At 51.0% G+C, this 15323-nt stretch overlaps 1 protein-coding gene across 1 annotated transcript in view; it reads right to left on the reverse strand.

Moving 5' to 3' along the window:
• The window catches only part of ARHGAP39 (Rho GTPase activating protein 39), a 151956-nt gene that overhangs the window by 38293 nt on the left and 98340 nt on the right, over positions 1 to 15323 (reverse strand). The window lies entirely within an intron of this gene.

The raw sequence follows: 15323 nt of genomic DNA on the forward strand, positions 1-15323 counted from the left end.
GAGAAAGGCATCAGCTCTGACGCCCAGTGCTGTACCCAGATCCATGGCTCCAGGATCTCCTCCCCAATGGGCAAAGCCCTGGATGGAAGGGAATTAATGCTCAGGAAGCTTCCTAATGAAGAGTCCCGCTGCTGAAAGAGGCCATACCTAATGTTTACTGAAGAGAAAGGTAATGGACATTAGGGAAAGACCTCAAGGAATGTCTCCTTCAGGCAGGTTATTGTGATCAAAGCCGAGCAAGGGCAAAAACCCTCATGGCAAAGAGGTTTCTCTCCTGGTGGTAGCATCCCTGCCCAACCATGGCCTGGAGAACCTTCAAGGACTACGTCATCTGTGCAAATCCCTGGTGCTGTTGGAGCTGAAAGGAGACTCCCCTTTTCTCTAGGTTTCCCCAGGAACCAAAGACTTCAGGACCACCTTAGCTTCCCCACACAAAATCTGTCCATTTGCCCTCCTTCATGGACCTTTTGAAAAGATCTGCAAGGTAAGAAATGTCCTCCTGGGTCAGAGCAATGGTGTCTCCAGCCCAGTACTCAGCTTCAAACCATGGCAGCAAGAGATGCTGTTTATGGAGAGCTCATGACCCCGGTTGCTGCCTTGTGGTCCATGCCCTCGTGCCCCACAGCACCCAGTCCCTGAGTTAGGGGTGACAGCAGGGAGGTGTCCTCCAAGGCACCCACTTCAGAGATGTTTACGGACCGGTTGTCTTAAATTTGTTTAATCCCTTCCTGAACATGCAGCAATATCAGCCTCCACAGCTTCCCGCTGCAACAAATTCCAGAAGTTTTCTACCCGCTGTGCATCTCACTTCTTCCCCTCCCCTCCAAAAAAACCAAAAAAAATTCACCTCATCATCAGCTGTTCCTTCTGGCCTCATATTTTTCAAAACACTTGCAAGTAAGGGCACCCAGCACGTCTCCTTCCATCTCAGGGCAAACCTTCCTTGCTAAAGGCAACGGGAATCTGGGAGCAAGGCGAGGATGAAGTCTCCTCCGGGCGCTGGCTCCCAAAATCTCCGTCTCTTCTCATGCTCACCTGACAGGAGAGGATCTGAGGAGCGCAGAGCAGCACCCGCAAGCATCTGTCCAGCCAATTACCAGAAAATGAGCCGACCGTAAATTCCCAGTAACGACGTCAGCAGCTCCTCGGCCAGCGCGCAGCTGCTGGAATTTCAGACGCTTTCGTGCAAAGGTTCTTCCAAACACAGCAAAGGCTGTTGAAGCGGCCGCAGCGTTATGCGGCTTTTAATATTCTGGCTTGTGCCAGCGGGTGCAGGAGGTGAGGGATGTGTGAGCTCATAGGTGAATGGAGGTTATTCACATCTGGCTTCAAAACCTGGATGAAATATCTAAGGAGGGAGATTCTGCTCCCAGTTTGGAGTTTCATGCCGCACATGGTACAGTAGAACCCTTGTCTTAACGCAACTCCTTCTGCACTTTCTATCCCAGTATGAATTTGAAACTGCAGCTCCAAAACATGCCCAGGAGCAGGGACAGCCCATGAGGCTGGTGAGATGAAACAGCTTAACACGGTTTGCTCTCAAACAACACATGCTGACTTGACATACATTAACACCTCGTAATCTTTAAAGAAAGTTCTCTTAGGCTGCCACCTCCTCCATTTGAGATAAATCGATTAAAACCTCAGACTATGAGCAAGGTCTCGCTGAAGTACGATCCATGCTTTAAGCTACTGCGGGGTCCAAAAATGCCAGGCAAAGCGGTAAGATCGAGATCACCTGGAGAGCTTCAAATCCATCCCACCAGCAGAGCCAGATCAGGAGTAAAATCGCTGCTGGCACGCTGTGGGTGGCATCGCTCCTCATTCAGGTACTGACGAGTCAGACTTGGCTTCGTTATCGTCGCAATCAGCTCTTACCAGTGAAGCTGCAAACGAGATGGATGGCAAGGATGGCATGCATCTGCAACACCATGAGCTGCAAGCTTCAAGGTCAGGATGAACACAGCAACGTAACACCTGGGATATCCCCTCTGCTCTTCTGCATCTTACAGGAGATGAAAACTCACCCCTCCACTGCCACGGCTAAGGTCCCACTCGTTATTTTCGGGGTGATTTTAGCAAGTTCTGAACAAAAAGATGCCACGAGGTCACAGCACGTAGACTGCCAAGACTAAAAAAACGACCTGGCTAGCTGACCTGTGTCCCTAAAACTGGAGGTCTGGCTCGTGTTGGAAAGAAACACCACGCCACAAGCAGGAGACAATCAGGGAACTGTTGACAGTCTTCCACCAGATAACTCATTCCGGAGGACAAAGGTGCTGAGGGATGCTGAAGTTCACAGACATCAAATTGTGATGTTTTGTTTCATCTTCAATAACTGGAAGACATTTTGCAGACCCACGTTTGGTTCTGGGTCTCAAGGTTACTGATGTTTGAGATGCAGAGATCTGCTCCATCTCTACTGGGAGCCATGGTCAGGATGGACCAGGCATCTCCACACCTCCTGTGTTGAACAGAGCAGGCACGTAGGGTCCCTTCACCTTCAAGGGGAGATGTTGGGGGTGAGAGGGCATTTAAAAGAAGCTTTCCAGAACAAAAAGCCATCTCCAAGGATTAAAAATTACAGCATGTACTGTCCTAGTTTGTCTTGAGGCCAGGAGGTGAAGCAGCTGGTGCACATGGTGCCCAGACTAGACCCTGCCTGGAAAGATGAAAGCTCAACGTGATGGTGGTCAGGGAGCTGCCAAAGGCTACGCTGCGTTAACTGTGGAAATGATGAAGCATCAAGGTGAGCACGACACGTGTGTTGTCATCAAAAGCATGGAGACGACAGGCTGTGACATTGCGTGTCATTTTACTTTTGCTGAAGGTGCCTCTCCCTGAAGCTGTGATGTCTCGAGGGAGACAAGGGTCAAAGATGCCACCATCCCACCTGGGACCAGGTGAGGGAGGGGATTGCTTCTGCAGCGAGGGACCGTGTCCCCAGGAGGTGGAAGAGGGACAGATCAAGGAGCAGTTCCCCATCCTGGTTGGACTCAACACGCTGAGCCTCGGCTTGTAGAGCCAAGATTTAATCCTTGGTCTTGCCAATAAATAAAACCGGACTCCTTTGCCTGTTCATTTTCCTGCTGAAACCTGGAGCCTGCTGTGGAGAATGACCTCTGCAAGAAGCTGAGGGTGCTGCCTGGAGCAGGTTGGAGTGCTGCGACATCCGTCCAGCCTACAAAACCAACCAAGACTCGCCCCGCTTCCCTGCCAGGCCAGGGGCTGGTTAGCTGGGGAGAGTTGGCTCAGATTTGGGAAACAGCTTAACTACAGGCAGCAAATCCCTCTGGGGAAGCAAGTGCTTCTGTCCAAACTGAGCAAAACCACCACGTTCCTTCTGCTGCAGGAACACGGAAACTTGTCAAACCACGCAGACTCTCGGCCATCAGACTCAGACCCACAAAAGCAAGGATCTACATGGTTTCAGAAAGGAGCAGTCATGGGGGCTGAAAGCTTGCAGACCTTCAAGCTTGCAGACCATAAAGCTTGCACACCTTCCAGCTTGCAGACCTTCAAGCAGCACCACCAGGATGATGCCTCTGCAGACAAAGGTCCTCCTGGCAACCTAGACTCGGATGTGCCATCAGCTATGGCATGAAAGCCCCATGAGCACGATATGGCACATGTAGAACGGCACAGATCGCTACCCAGACTTTGCTTAGGCCTTGCTTTAGCCCCATCAAATCATCATTTCAGTTTAATCCTGGGAAATCCTTACTGGTGTGGAGCCTGGAAAAGCCCTGCTTGAAGACACAAACACTGCAGCCCAGTTCAGAGGCACAGCACGCTGTGCAGGGCGCAGGCAGACCGATGCTCTCGGGAGGCGAAGAGGCTATTTGCCTTTTCAGTGTAACTAAGGACCTTTGATCATCCCACCAACTTCAGCAAGGCCAACACCAAAAGCCACCCTACAATTGATGCCCGTGCACGCCGTGCTGCGGTCAAGCACAGGTCAGATTTGTGCTGGGCTGCAAAGTCCCACCAGCAAAACCCTTTTGCTGTTTCATTCCCGCAACAGCGGGGTCACCGCGTAGAAGAGCACAAGTCAACTCTGCTCCACCATCTCCATTGAGCTAACAGGCATGAAAAGCAGCAGCCCTAAGTCACTGGATAGAGACAGGTATTGCAGAAAGCACCTTAATCATTGAATGGTTTGGGTTGGAAGGGACCTTTGAAGGTCATCTAGTCCAACCCCCCTGCAAGGAGCAGGGACATCTTCAACTAGACCAGGTTGCTCAGAGCCCCGTCCAACCTGACCTTGAATGTTTCCAGGGATGGGGCATCTCCCACCTCTTGGGGCAACCTGGTCCAGTGTTTCACCGCCCTCATCGTAAAAAATTTCTTCCTTTTAATCCAGTGGCTCTGTTAGTCTGACCTTTGTCAAGCACAATTCATAAGGCGTTGGCTTAAAAACCTCGAAAAAATAGCTTACTGGGCGGGCAGGCAAAGGGTAGGGGACAAATGCTCCATTACATTGCTGCCCATGGGAAGCTGGGCTAGCAGGAATCTAACAAGGCTGCTGCTTAAATATTAAATAGCTGGCAAGCCTGCCCCGGCTCTCCAGCAAGCTCCACGCCTGCTGCTTCCAGCAGCTATTCATTTATGCCGAAATCTCAGTGAGCGACTTTTAACGAGCCCCCGAAATTCAGCTTGTCTTGGAGAAGCAAGCGCAGCCGGCTCGGCCACCCCCGGGTTTGTGCAACCACCGCCCCGTCCTCCCACAGATCCCTGCAGAGATCCCCCGCTCGGCTCCCACCGCACTGCCTCCGGGCATCAGCATCGGCTCCAGCCTGAATCTTTTGCTCTCCCTGCATCTCGACGGGCGTTCGGCAGGATGGACTTGCTCAGCCGTCAACTCCATCTGTGCAGAAACCTCGGCGGAGACTGTCCAGACGTGCCAGAGGATGTTGAGTTAGTGCGGATGAGGATAATTACCGCTGATGGGAAATGAAACCCATTTGATTCAAGAGGAAGGCAGGTTATGAAATGGAAGTTGGATGGGACGGGGGCATCGCTGCTCTCCCCAGCTGTGCTTGTCCCCTTCCACGAGCCGGCGCGATGCTGGGCACGGTGGATGTGTCGCACCAGAGAGATGCAGATGCCTTAGCCCATGCTGTTCGTGTGGAAAATAAATTGATCCCTCGCTCATCTGCCCTACGCATGGAAAAAATCTGGGGATAAAGCGTGAAGGAAAGAGCCTCACAAGTACCTGGGGGTCTGGCAGCAGAAAAGCATCTCTGCCCAAATAACCCAGCAACCCTGGCCGCACAGGAGCTGGAGCATCTGTGAAAGCTCTTCTGGATCATCCCACTTACACCCAAGTCCACTACAGGAACATCTTTAAACAGCTCATCACGTCTAAACGTGGGCTGAGATCAGCATTAACACCCAACGGCTTGAAGCTCACCGCTTTGGTCTTTTAGCAGCGGAGAAAGTGACCCTAAACGTCCGTCCCGCTGGGAGAAGAGCGATCACCACTCCACTCCCACAGCGTGCACCCAAGGTATATTTGGGTATATCCCACCGCAGCTGGGGCAAAACAGGAACCAAGAGTCTGCCCCATCCTTGGAAGTGTTCAAGGGGCTCTGAGCAACCTGATCTAGTGGAAGATGTCCCTGCCCATGGCAGGGGGGTAGGAGTAGATGGTCTTTAAATGTCCCTTCCAACCCAAACCATTCAATGATTCGATGAAAATGCACACTTTTCTAAGGTTAAAATACCGTTCCTCTATTGAAGGGTCCTCCTGATGCCTGAACAGCCTGTCTCCATCTACCTCTGCTGGATTCCAGCATCTCCAGCACTCCCTGTGGTGGTGGGGCAGACAGACAGACAACACTGATTATTTTTTGGGGGAGAAAAAGCACCTTCCAAATCTTAATGTTAAGCCTAACCTGGGAAACAAGGCTCTGTAAGGCCAGACGTGAACCTGGGCGCAGCTTGGCGCAGGTCGGTGCTGCCCGCTGAGCCATAGCTGGTCCTTTAAAGCCTTCTGCTCGCAGCAGCATCCGAGCTGGACGAAGGACGGTAGGAAACCAAGTGACGGCTCTGCCTGGAACACACCCCCAGGGACATGGCAGGACGAGAGGGAAGGTGGGAAATAGCACAAGGGAAGATAAATGCCACATTCGCAGAGGCGGTACAAAACGCACATACATTGAAAAAGACTCGGGGAAATAATACGCCCGCAACTGCTGTGAATCGCCATCCCCAGCAGGACCGAACGCAGGGTTTTTATGGGCAAAGCTGACATCTATTTATCGTTTCGTTGGCTCGCCGGGCTCCGAGCGGGGCTCGGCATCAGAGCGGCGTTGGGAGCTGATTGGAGGCTGTTTTTGGCAACATCTCTGTAACAACAGCTCCATCAGCTGCGGCTGCAAACAGCTCTCGGGTGCTTTTTGCCTGGCACGGATGCGTTGCCAAAACCGCCCGTCCTTGGAGTCTGCCAAAATAACCCAAGGGATGGAGGAGCAACCGAAAAGGGGCACGTGGAGCTTGATCCTGGCACCTGGAACAGAGGGAATGAGCCGGCAGCAATCGCTGCCCGACTGTTTCAGCTTCTTCGGTGCTTGACGGGACTAAGTGGGTGTCTGGGGGACGGTGCAGGAGGGAGGCGGACGCTTTGGAGGGGTCGGGGGTCCCTGAGCCGCAAACTGCCGATACACATCCCTTCCCTCTTTCCCATTGCTCCACTGACATCCCAAGTGCAGCCCTGCTGATGCTGCAACTCCCAATCCTCCCCTAGCAGAGCATCGCGCCTGCTTGCCATGAACCAGGCGGCTGGAAAACATCGAGCATCCCTGGAGGGTATCTGCTCGCTCCCGGAGCAGAGGCTGAGCGCAGCATGGCACGCGTGGAAATGCTGCTGCTGCTGCTGGCAGGCTCAGCTGGAGATTTTTTTTTGCTGTCATATTCACCCCCTCCCAGGAGACCTGATGTATTCCTGGAGCTCTCCGGCTGCAGGGAGAGTCAGACCGAAGTGCAGGATAACCCGCATGCCCACGCCTGGCCTGGGAAGGCTCTCCGAGCATCCCTGCCTTTGCTACTTTAAAAACCGTAAGCACAAGCTCCTGAAATGTTACCCCTTGAATAAACCCTGAGTGTGGGAGCACACTCCTTAGCAGGAGATGAGATAAATTGGAAGATTAAGGACTTTTTTTCCTTCTATTTCTGCCCCGATGCCAGCAGTGCCCTTCCCGGGGCGGGTGCAGCGGTACCCTCCATCCCAGGGGGTTGAGGATGTGCAGAAGACATGACAGGCACTGATTTTAGCAGTCCCAAAGCCCAGGACAGGCAGCAGTCCCACACTTTTGCCTTCACTTCAAGCTTACTCCGATGATTTCAGCTGCATTCAAGTTTGCATCGAAGAGACCAAAGCCCTCAGAGCAATTTTGTCAGGCTTCGAGGAGCTGACCCACGGCTGTCTGTACTCCTTCCACCCTAACCTTCTCTGCAGAAGGAAAATTGGCGTTGCTACAGCCCGGCTGCGTCGAGGAGACCTCTGCAGATAAGCAAATGATCCTGTTAGTTCGTCGTTACCGTTGCCTGCCTTTACACCGCACAAACGGGATGCAGACGCGTTTTTTTCACAGCAAAAGCCCCTACAAACGCCCATGCTTGCCCTGGCTCAGCTTGCCCTGGCTTATCAGAAGATAAGGCTCGGCACTGATTTTGGGAAGAGGACAAATGTTTCTCCAAGCCCACGTCTTGCCTTCAGAGCTATGGCGTCTGCTCCGGCTGTCACAGCGCTCGCCAGCCTGTGGTTTCCCAAGGAGATGGTCTTCTCCTTGGTGTACAGCGCCTCTGCGCACAGGAACAGCCTCCTCTGCGGTGACAGGGCGTTGCAGAGACGTACAGCAGCATCTCCGGGGAAAGTCCGGTAGGAACATAGAAGCTTCCTTCTAAAAACTCAGCTGGAGTCAGGTCACTGCCAAAACAGGACCATCAAACCCAACGGGCGAAGGCTGAATTCCCTGCAGCCTTGTGTGACGGACAAACAGCTTCTTCCACTGCCATCAGTGAGATCTACACACCTCCAGAAGTTAAGTCCCACTCCTCCAGATCCCAGGTTTCATGGATATAGAGGGTTTTCGGCTCTGCATAGCTCTCTGGGACTGGGGTCACACCACCAATATGCATCAAGCCCCAAACCCAGATGCCAGGCTGCTGCCACAACAGCAGCATCAGACCTGGACCACACACGTCCCAGCTGTGAACAGACTCTCAGCTATTTTTTATAGCTGTTATCCACTGAGCAATCCACAGCTGTGTAAGACAGATGAGGAGATGCCTGGTTGGCCATCGTAGGGTAGAGCGTCACTGACAAACCAAAGCGAGTGTCTGTGAAGACACAGGCTGAAGATGCAAGAGATGAGAAGAAAAACTGCAATGGCAACCCTGGAGCAAAGTCTCCTCCCTCCGCTGCTTCCAACAGCAACAACGAGAAAGCGAGAGCACGGAAAAGCAAGACTTCGTTGGGCCACCACAATGGGTACTCAATCCCCAAACTACATACCCAATGGGACGTGTGATGTTCAAGCCACCACCAAGACGCCCAGTACCGGCACAACCAGACGTCTTTGTTCAGAGATCCGCCTCCATGCTCACTTCAGTGATCTTTCCAAGAAAATAACTTGGGGAACTACACACTTGGAGGCTGCTACCTGGGCCAGAAATGAAACCAAAGGTGGCCCTTGCTGCAGATTTTAGCATCTGGATTTACACGGGATGCCAGCAGCATGGAAGCGAAGTGACGGTAATGAAGTTGCTGCGTCGCCTGGTGAAGCCGCAGGCATCTTAACAGCTGTAGGACAACCTACATCAAAATAAACAGTCACATAAGAGGTTGTACTGACAGCACCTCTCACTGTTGGGTGCAAAGACGTCCTCCTCCTCCTCCTCCACTGATTTACTTCACATAGTACCAAAGGCCTATTATTCTGCTTTAAAGGAGCCTAAATCAACGATCGGTCAGTTCGAGTGAAAACCGAAGCAAGGCAATCAAAGAAAAACTCGCCTTCACAGGTGGGTTCCCTATGATGTTCCCACCAGACTTCACCAGAGTGGGCTGAGAGCTTCAACCAACCTCAGCCAAAGGCTGCTGTCCTCCCCCGAAAAAGGATGGAGCAGAAGGGAACGTACACTCGTTCCTCAGCAGCCCCTGATTGTTTACACACCTCGACACAGCTCGCCGTTTAAATCAAGACTCATCCAGCTGCAAACTGAGCTGCAAGCACAGGTACGAGTTGCTCTTCTGCCCCGGCTGCAGACAGACGTAGGTACCAAACCACCACCATGGGTTTCCCAGGAACGTCTGCAGAAGTGCTGCTAGATAAAAGCAGCACCTTAAACCACTCCTGAGCTCTGCTGGTATGGGGATAATCTAGAAAGCTCAACCCAAATTAGTTTCTGAAGTGGAGGAGAGGGATGGCATTAAGGGCTTCCACAGACTTGGGTCTACGGGGACCGAATTGCATGTCAGAAGTCCTGATGGGTAAAATCATACCCAGCAATTGGCAAGAAGCTGATCACAGAAAGCAAAACCTGCTGTAACCAAAAGGCCGACTGGTCGTGCTACGGCAGTGCTGCAATCGTGCTGCTTAGGTATTGGAAGGGTGCCCTGAGGTCTCCCCAAACCCTTCTCTTCTCCAGGCAAAGTCAGCCCAGCTCCCTCATCTTCTCCTCACACATCATGTGCTCCAGCCCCTGACCATCCTGGCGGCTCTCCACTGGACTCGCTCAAGTTTATCAAGTTTTTCTTGTCCTGGAAAGCCCAAAACTACATGCAGTTGCCCAGCTGTGGTCTAATGAAGAATAATTGCTTCCCTTAATCTACCAGCTATGGGCCTGATGCTACAGCCCAGGATGCTACCAGCCTCCCTTGCTACCAATGGACGCTGCTCACCTGCATTTAGCATAGAGCTCCACAGGGTCCTCAGCAGAACTGTTACCCAGCTGGCAACTGCCCAGAGAGGGTTAGTCTATCCCAACTGCTAGATCTGGCCTTGCTGAGCTTCAGGAGGTTCTTCCCAGCCTGTCCTCACTCCTCTGGGTCCCTCTGAACATCAACCCTGCCCTCAAGCAGAGCAGCTTGTCTGCAGATGAGGGTGACTTCTGTCTCCTCCGCAGGTTATTAATAAGGATATGGAACAGGATAGGTCCCAGGATGGGCCTGGGAGGAACTTCCCTCGCAGCCAACCATCAGGTTGGGTATGACCCATTAACCACCACCCTCTGAGCCTGATGATCCAGTTTTTTACCCACCTAGTAGTGTCCCTGTCTAGACTCTAATGTCCCAACTTGGACACAAGGATGCCATGTGAGATACATGAAAAACCTTGCTAGAGTCAAGGCAGATGCTCCCATCATTCAGGTACGTAGTCATATCATCACAGACGGCAATCAGGTTGGTCAAGCATGATTCACCCTTGGTAAATCCATGCTGGCCATTCCCAACCACCTTTGCATCATCCATGTCCACAGAAATGGATTCCAAGAGGACTCGCTCCATGATCAAGGTAATGCTGACCAACCTTTAATTCCCTAGGGCTGTGGGCAGCTTGCTTTTCCCTTGGCTGCCACCCTTGCAGATGTCACCATACTCCTGCTAATGCCACCCTCAGCATGGCACTCCCTTGAGTAGCCTCTTCCTTCCCAACCCAATCATTTCTTGCCTACCCCCTCACTTGCCTTCTATTTAAAAAAACTGGCAAACATGGCCAAAGCCTGCGCCTCTGCAAGAACCAAGTTGAAGACCAAAAGAGGCATCGGGAGACATATTTAAATCAAGATAAGCACTAGTTTGTCACAACTTGAGACAACTGGCAAGACTATACGGAGCCCATCTCTCCACAGCAGCAAGGTTGTACGTCGTCTGTACCAGAGACGCACACTGCATCTTCCTCCATGTGCTCTTCCTTCCAGGAAAAGGAGACAAAACCATGGTGGGGCTGGTACAACCATAACTGTAGCAATATCCCTTTCTCTTTTGTAGGCGGACAAACCGCTGAAGCAAAATCCTTCCTCAAGACAGTGTGTTTTAAGTGCTTTCAGTATATTTCCCTTTCCTCCAGCTTCTGTTGGGAGGCTAAGCAGGACTAAGGCTCTGCACCCAAATCCCAGTCTCCTGTTTAAGTTGTACTATATGATGTACTTAAGTCAATATACTTAGCTTTCCGGGCCCATTTATTTTACCAGATGCAACCTAACCTTCCTCTAAAATTAAAACTGGCTATAACTCAGGTTCTGAAGTTGCCCCTAAAGTCAGTTCAACTAAACCAAACTAAGAGCCCTTCAATTCTGGATAGCAGCAGTCAAGCAGGTGTTTAATGTGGTCCAACCGATGCACCAAAACTGAATTCAAATCAGTGCCGAGCGTCTTCACATTCATGCAGATGATGAAATTATTGCAAATATGTCAAGACATCCTCATGCCACACCATCTGCTTGGCAGGAGCTGCCCGTGCACACTTCATGTGCCCTTGATATTGTGACTTCTAGGGCTTCGCCACATTTAGAGACAGCAGTACTGCTGTACAGGAGCACTGTGTCCAGCTCGGGAGTCCTCAGCACGGGAAACACATGGACCTGTTGGAGCGGGTCCAGAGGAGGCCACAAAAATGATCAGAGGCATGGAGCACCTCTGCTATGAGGAAAGGCTGAGAGAGTTGGGGTTGTTCAGCCTGGAGAAGAGAAGGCTCCAGGGAGAACTTATCGTGGCCTTTCAATACTTAACGGGGGTTATAAGACAGATGGGGACAGACTTCTTAGTAGGTCCTGTAGCGATAGGACAAGGGGTAATGGTTTTAAACCAAAAGAGGGTAGAGTCAGACTAGATGTAAGGAAGACATTTTTTATGATGAGGGTGGTGAAACACTGGACAGGTTGCCCAGAGAGGTGGGAGTTGCCCCACCCTGCAAGCATTCAAGGTCAGGTTGGACGGGGCTCTGAGCAACCTGATCTAGTTGAAGATGTCCCCGCTCATTGCAGAGGGGTTGGACTAGATGACCTTCAAAGGTTCCTTCCAACCCGGACCATTCTATGATTCTATGATTTGCATTAGACTAAGATGCAACAAAAATGTTATACGCATTATGCTAAATGCAAACAAAATGGTTATTCCTCAATAAATGTCAATCGGAATGCTTATTCCAGAAAAAGGAGGCCCTGTAGCATGTTAGTCTATTTTGAGAGACAATAAACATCAACACGGTCTTCTTACTGCAACGGGAAGAGATCTCCCCACTAACCCCAGATCTCTGCGGCTCTTCAAGGGAGCCTGAGGCTGCAGCTCAGAAATCTTGACTTTCAGATGCTGGAGCTATTCCAGAACAACCTTGTGCACCGACAAGCCTGGCGCTCGTACCAGAACACGCTCCAGAAAAACACATCGAGCTCTTTCAGCTCCAGCCCATGTTGCCTGCACCAGGCACATGATGCAGCTGCACCCTCACCATGGACATCAAGAGCTGGAAGGATGCTCACAGCCTGACAGTTACTCCTGAGCCCTACGCTGCCCTGACCAAGGAAATTAAGACAGTTTAATAAAGGGGAAAAAAAAATATCAAATTCAAATGCCACAAGATGAGCGCACCCTCTGGCTCCCACCCTCCTGCACCAACCCCCACATCACCTGCCCAAACGCAGTGGGGACCCAGGACTCTGGGCTAATCCCCTATTTGACTAATGGGATCTTGTACAAGCCTAATTAAGCCGGAGCCAGATTCCAAAACTGATTGCCAAATGTCTTCTATGACAATCGCTAAGACGGATACCCAGGCGAGGTTTTCAACGTGCTACTGAGATACAGCAGATGCTGCTAAAAGCTCCCAGCATTTGGTGTCCTGCTTCATCTCAGCACACGCAGAGCACGTGCACTGCAAGGTCCATCCACGGTACTTGCAACGCCCACGTTTCCCCGGCACGATGCTGATGCAACCCTCGGTGGGCACAAAAAGGAGCAGTGAACCTCAGAACTGCAGAGAGCATCAGGAGCAGGAGCACCAACACCAACCCTGGCGTATGAAATGCCAGTAGCTGCTTCTGTACCGCAGTGACGTACGGGAAGGAGCAGCACATCTGGAGGAGCGGCACATCTGGAGACTGCCTCTCACCTCCTGCCTCACTCGGAGCCGGCGGCGTTTGCAAAAGGCAGCTTTGCATTTTTTCCCGGTGGGAGCCCTGTCCCGCGTGGACCTTCTCCCAGCTGGGGTGGAGGACCCTTCAAAGGTGATTTTCCATTAATACCCTAAACTGTGGATTGCAAAGGCTCCAGCATAGACACAAGTTTGCTTCTGGCAGCTTTAGCATGGGAACCTCTGGCAGAACAGCAAACATCTAATAAATTTAAAAAAAAAAAAAAAAAATTAAGCATTTTTTTTCCCCCGAGAATAGGAAGTGGCACCATTTCACAGCAGCTCGGAGAGCAGCATCGCTTTTATTTTTAAAATAAGGGAAAGTGACTTGACTGAAATAGCACAGCTCGATGGCAAAGCCAGGAATAGAAATGAAATCCCAGCGCCTAATCCTCTGTTCTAATCATTGGCCTGCAAGGCTTCATACTCTTAATTACAGTCACTGCTTCTAATAAAAGTTAAAAGATGGTTTTCTTTGCAGTTATGTAAACTGTATTTTGGGTCTGACGATCTACGTAAGCACTTGGCTGCATTAGACAAATATCCGTCTAATCCGAAGTCCTGTTTTGCAGCCGGCAGCGGAGAATTCAAGGAGAGGATATTAAAAAGAAACAGGACTGAGCGCTTCGTCCCCGATTTCATCTTCCACCCTGGCTTAGAGCAAGAAATGCAAGATATGAGCATTTTTCCCTAAAATATTTGAGAACGGTATGAGGAAGGGGAGTTAAATCTTGAGATGCTGTTAGCTTTATACTGGAAATGCATTTTCCGCTCACAGTCGTCTCCAAATATCCGTGTACTTTTTCAGATGGTTCATCACCCAAGAGCTTGGCTCGCATCGTTACCGCTTTGACCGCAATAAGCGTGCAGGAGCACGGTGAGCGAATGCAAATTAATGAAGGAGCCCGTGAAGATGGGTTTCTGAACAGCATCATCTTAAACATTTCATCTGGTGCAAAACTCACCCAGCCAGGTGGGGCGGAGACCGCACGTCGCCCGAGCGCCTCGGCACTGGCAAGGGGGAAAGAAAATTGAAGCCAAAATAAGTCAAGTGAGACAGTCTCCCAGCCGGGGGAAATCAAATATCCAGACAAAATGGGGACGCTGAGAGATCACAGCTGGAGAAGGGGTATGCTTGCAAAGACGTCTGTCATGCTCCGGCTGACCAAGGGCATTGCCGCTCCCTGCCGGGCAATGCCCCATCCCTGGAAACATTCAAGGTCAGGTTGGACGGGGCTCTGAGCAACCTGATCTAGTTGAAGATGTCCTTGCTCATTGCAGGGGAGTTGGACTAGATGACCTTTAAAGGTCCCTTTCAACCGAAACCATTCGATGATTCTATGATTCTATGAACTTCTCTAGACCCCTGGCCAGAGGAGCCAACACCAATCACGAAGCCCACCCAGAAGTGGTTCAATACTTGAGTTTCTCGTAACAAGGTGAGCAGAAGCATCTGTCAAACCACTACATCTTCTCTCGATACTTAAGAGAAGGTGGCAATTGTTGGCGACCTACAGTAGGTGATGACAAGAGGTCACTCACCCAACATCCACATGGATACCCAGCAGCAGAAATGCAGGTTAACCCAATTGACTTCCATGATCCTCATGACCTGCTTAGAGGCGCTGTGAAAAACATAAATAAAGGCACGAATAGAACGGAATATTTCTGTTGGAAGGGACCTACAACAATCATCTAGTCCAACTGAGGCGCTCTGTGACCAACTATGCTCATTAGGAGAAATCCATGGTGATGCCAAGCATCAGCAGATGAGAATCTCACTTGGAGAGCAAGAGTGCTGGGCTTTTGTCATGATATGGGTGGGAATGACCCCAGCTAAGTCGATAACAGGGATAAACAAGACAAAAAGACATTGGAAGACTGAATTTGGGAGCTCGGCTTTCTGTGCAGCCTCCGTGCAACGCGCAATCTGCTTGCAGCATGTGAAAGCGATGGAGAAAGACGCGTGACCTGGAAAGTGATTTCCTGTAGAGAGCTCTCGGCTTTAATTACAGTCTGAAAGCCCATTCCCACCCTGCCTCCCATGCTGCAGACGAAGCTGCCTGTCTCCCTCCAACCCCGATGGTTCTAATTAGCATCCTCCCCAGCATCATGCCTTACGAGGTTTGTGAAATTTAGGATCTCATGGAACCAGCAGAAGAGTATGAAGCTGGGGGGCTGCCTGGT

This window comes from Gymnogyps californianus, chromosome 2, assembly GCF_018139145.2.
Source record: "Gymnogyps californianus isolate 813 chromosome 2, ASM1813914v2, whole genome shotgun sequence".
NCBI lineage: Eukaryota > Metazoa > Chordata > Aves > Accipitriformes > Cathartidae > Gymnogyps > Gymnogyps californianus.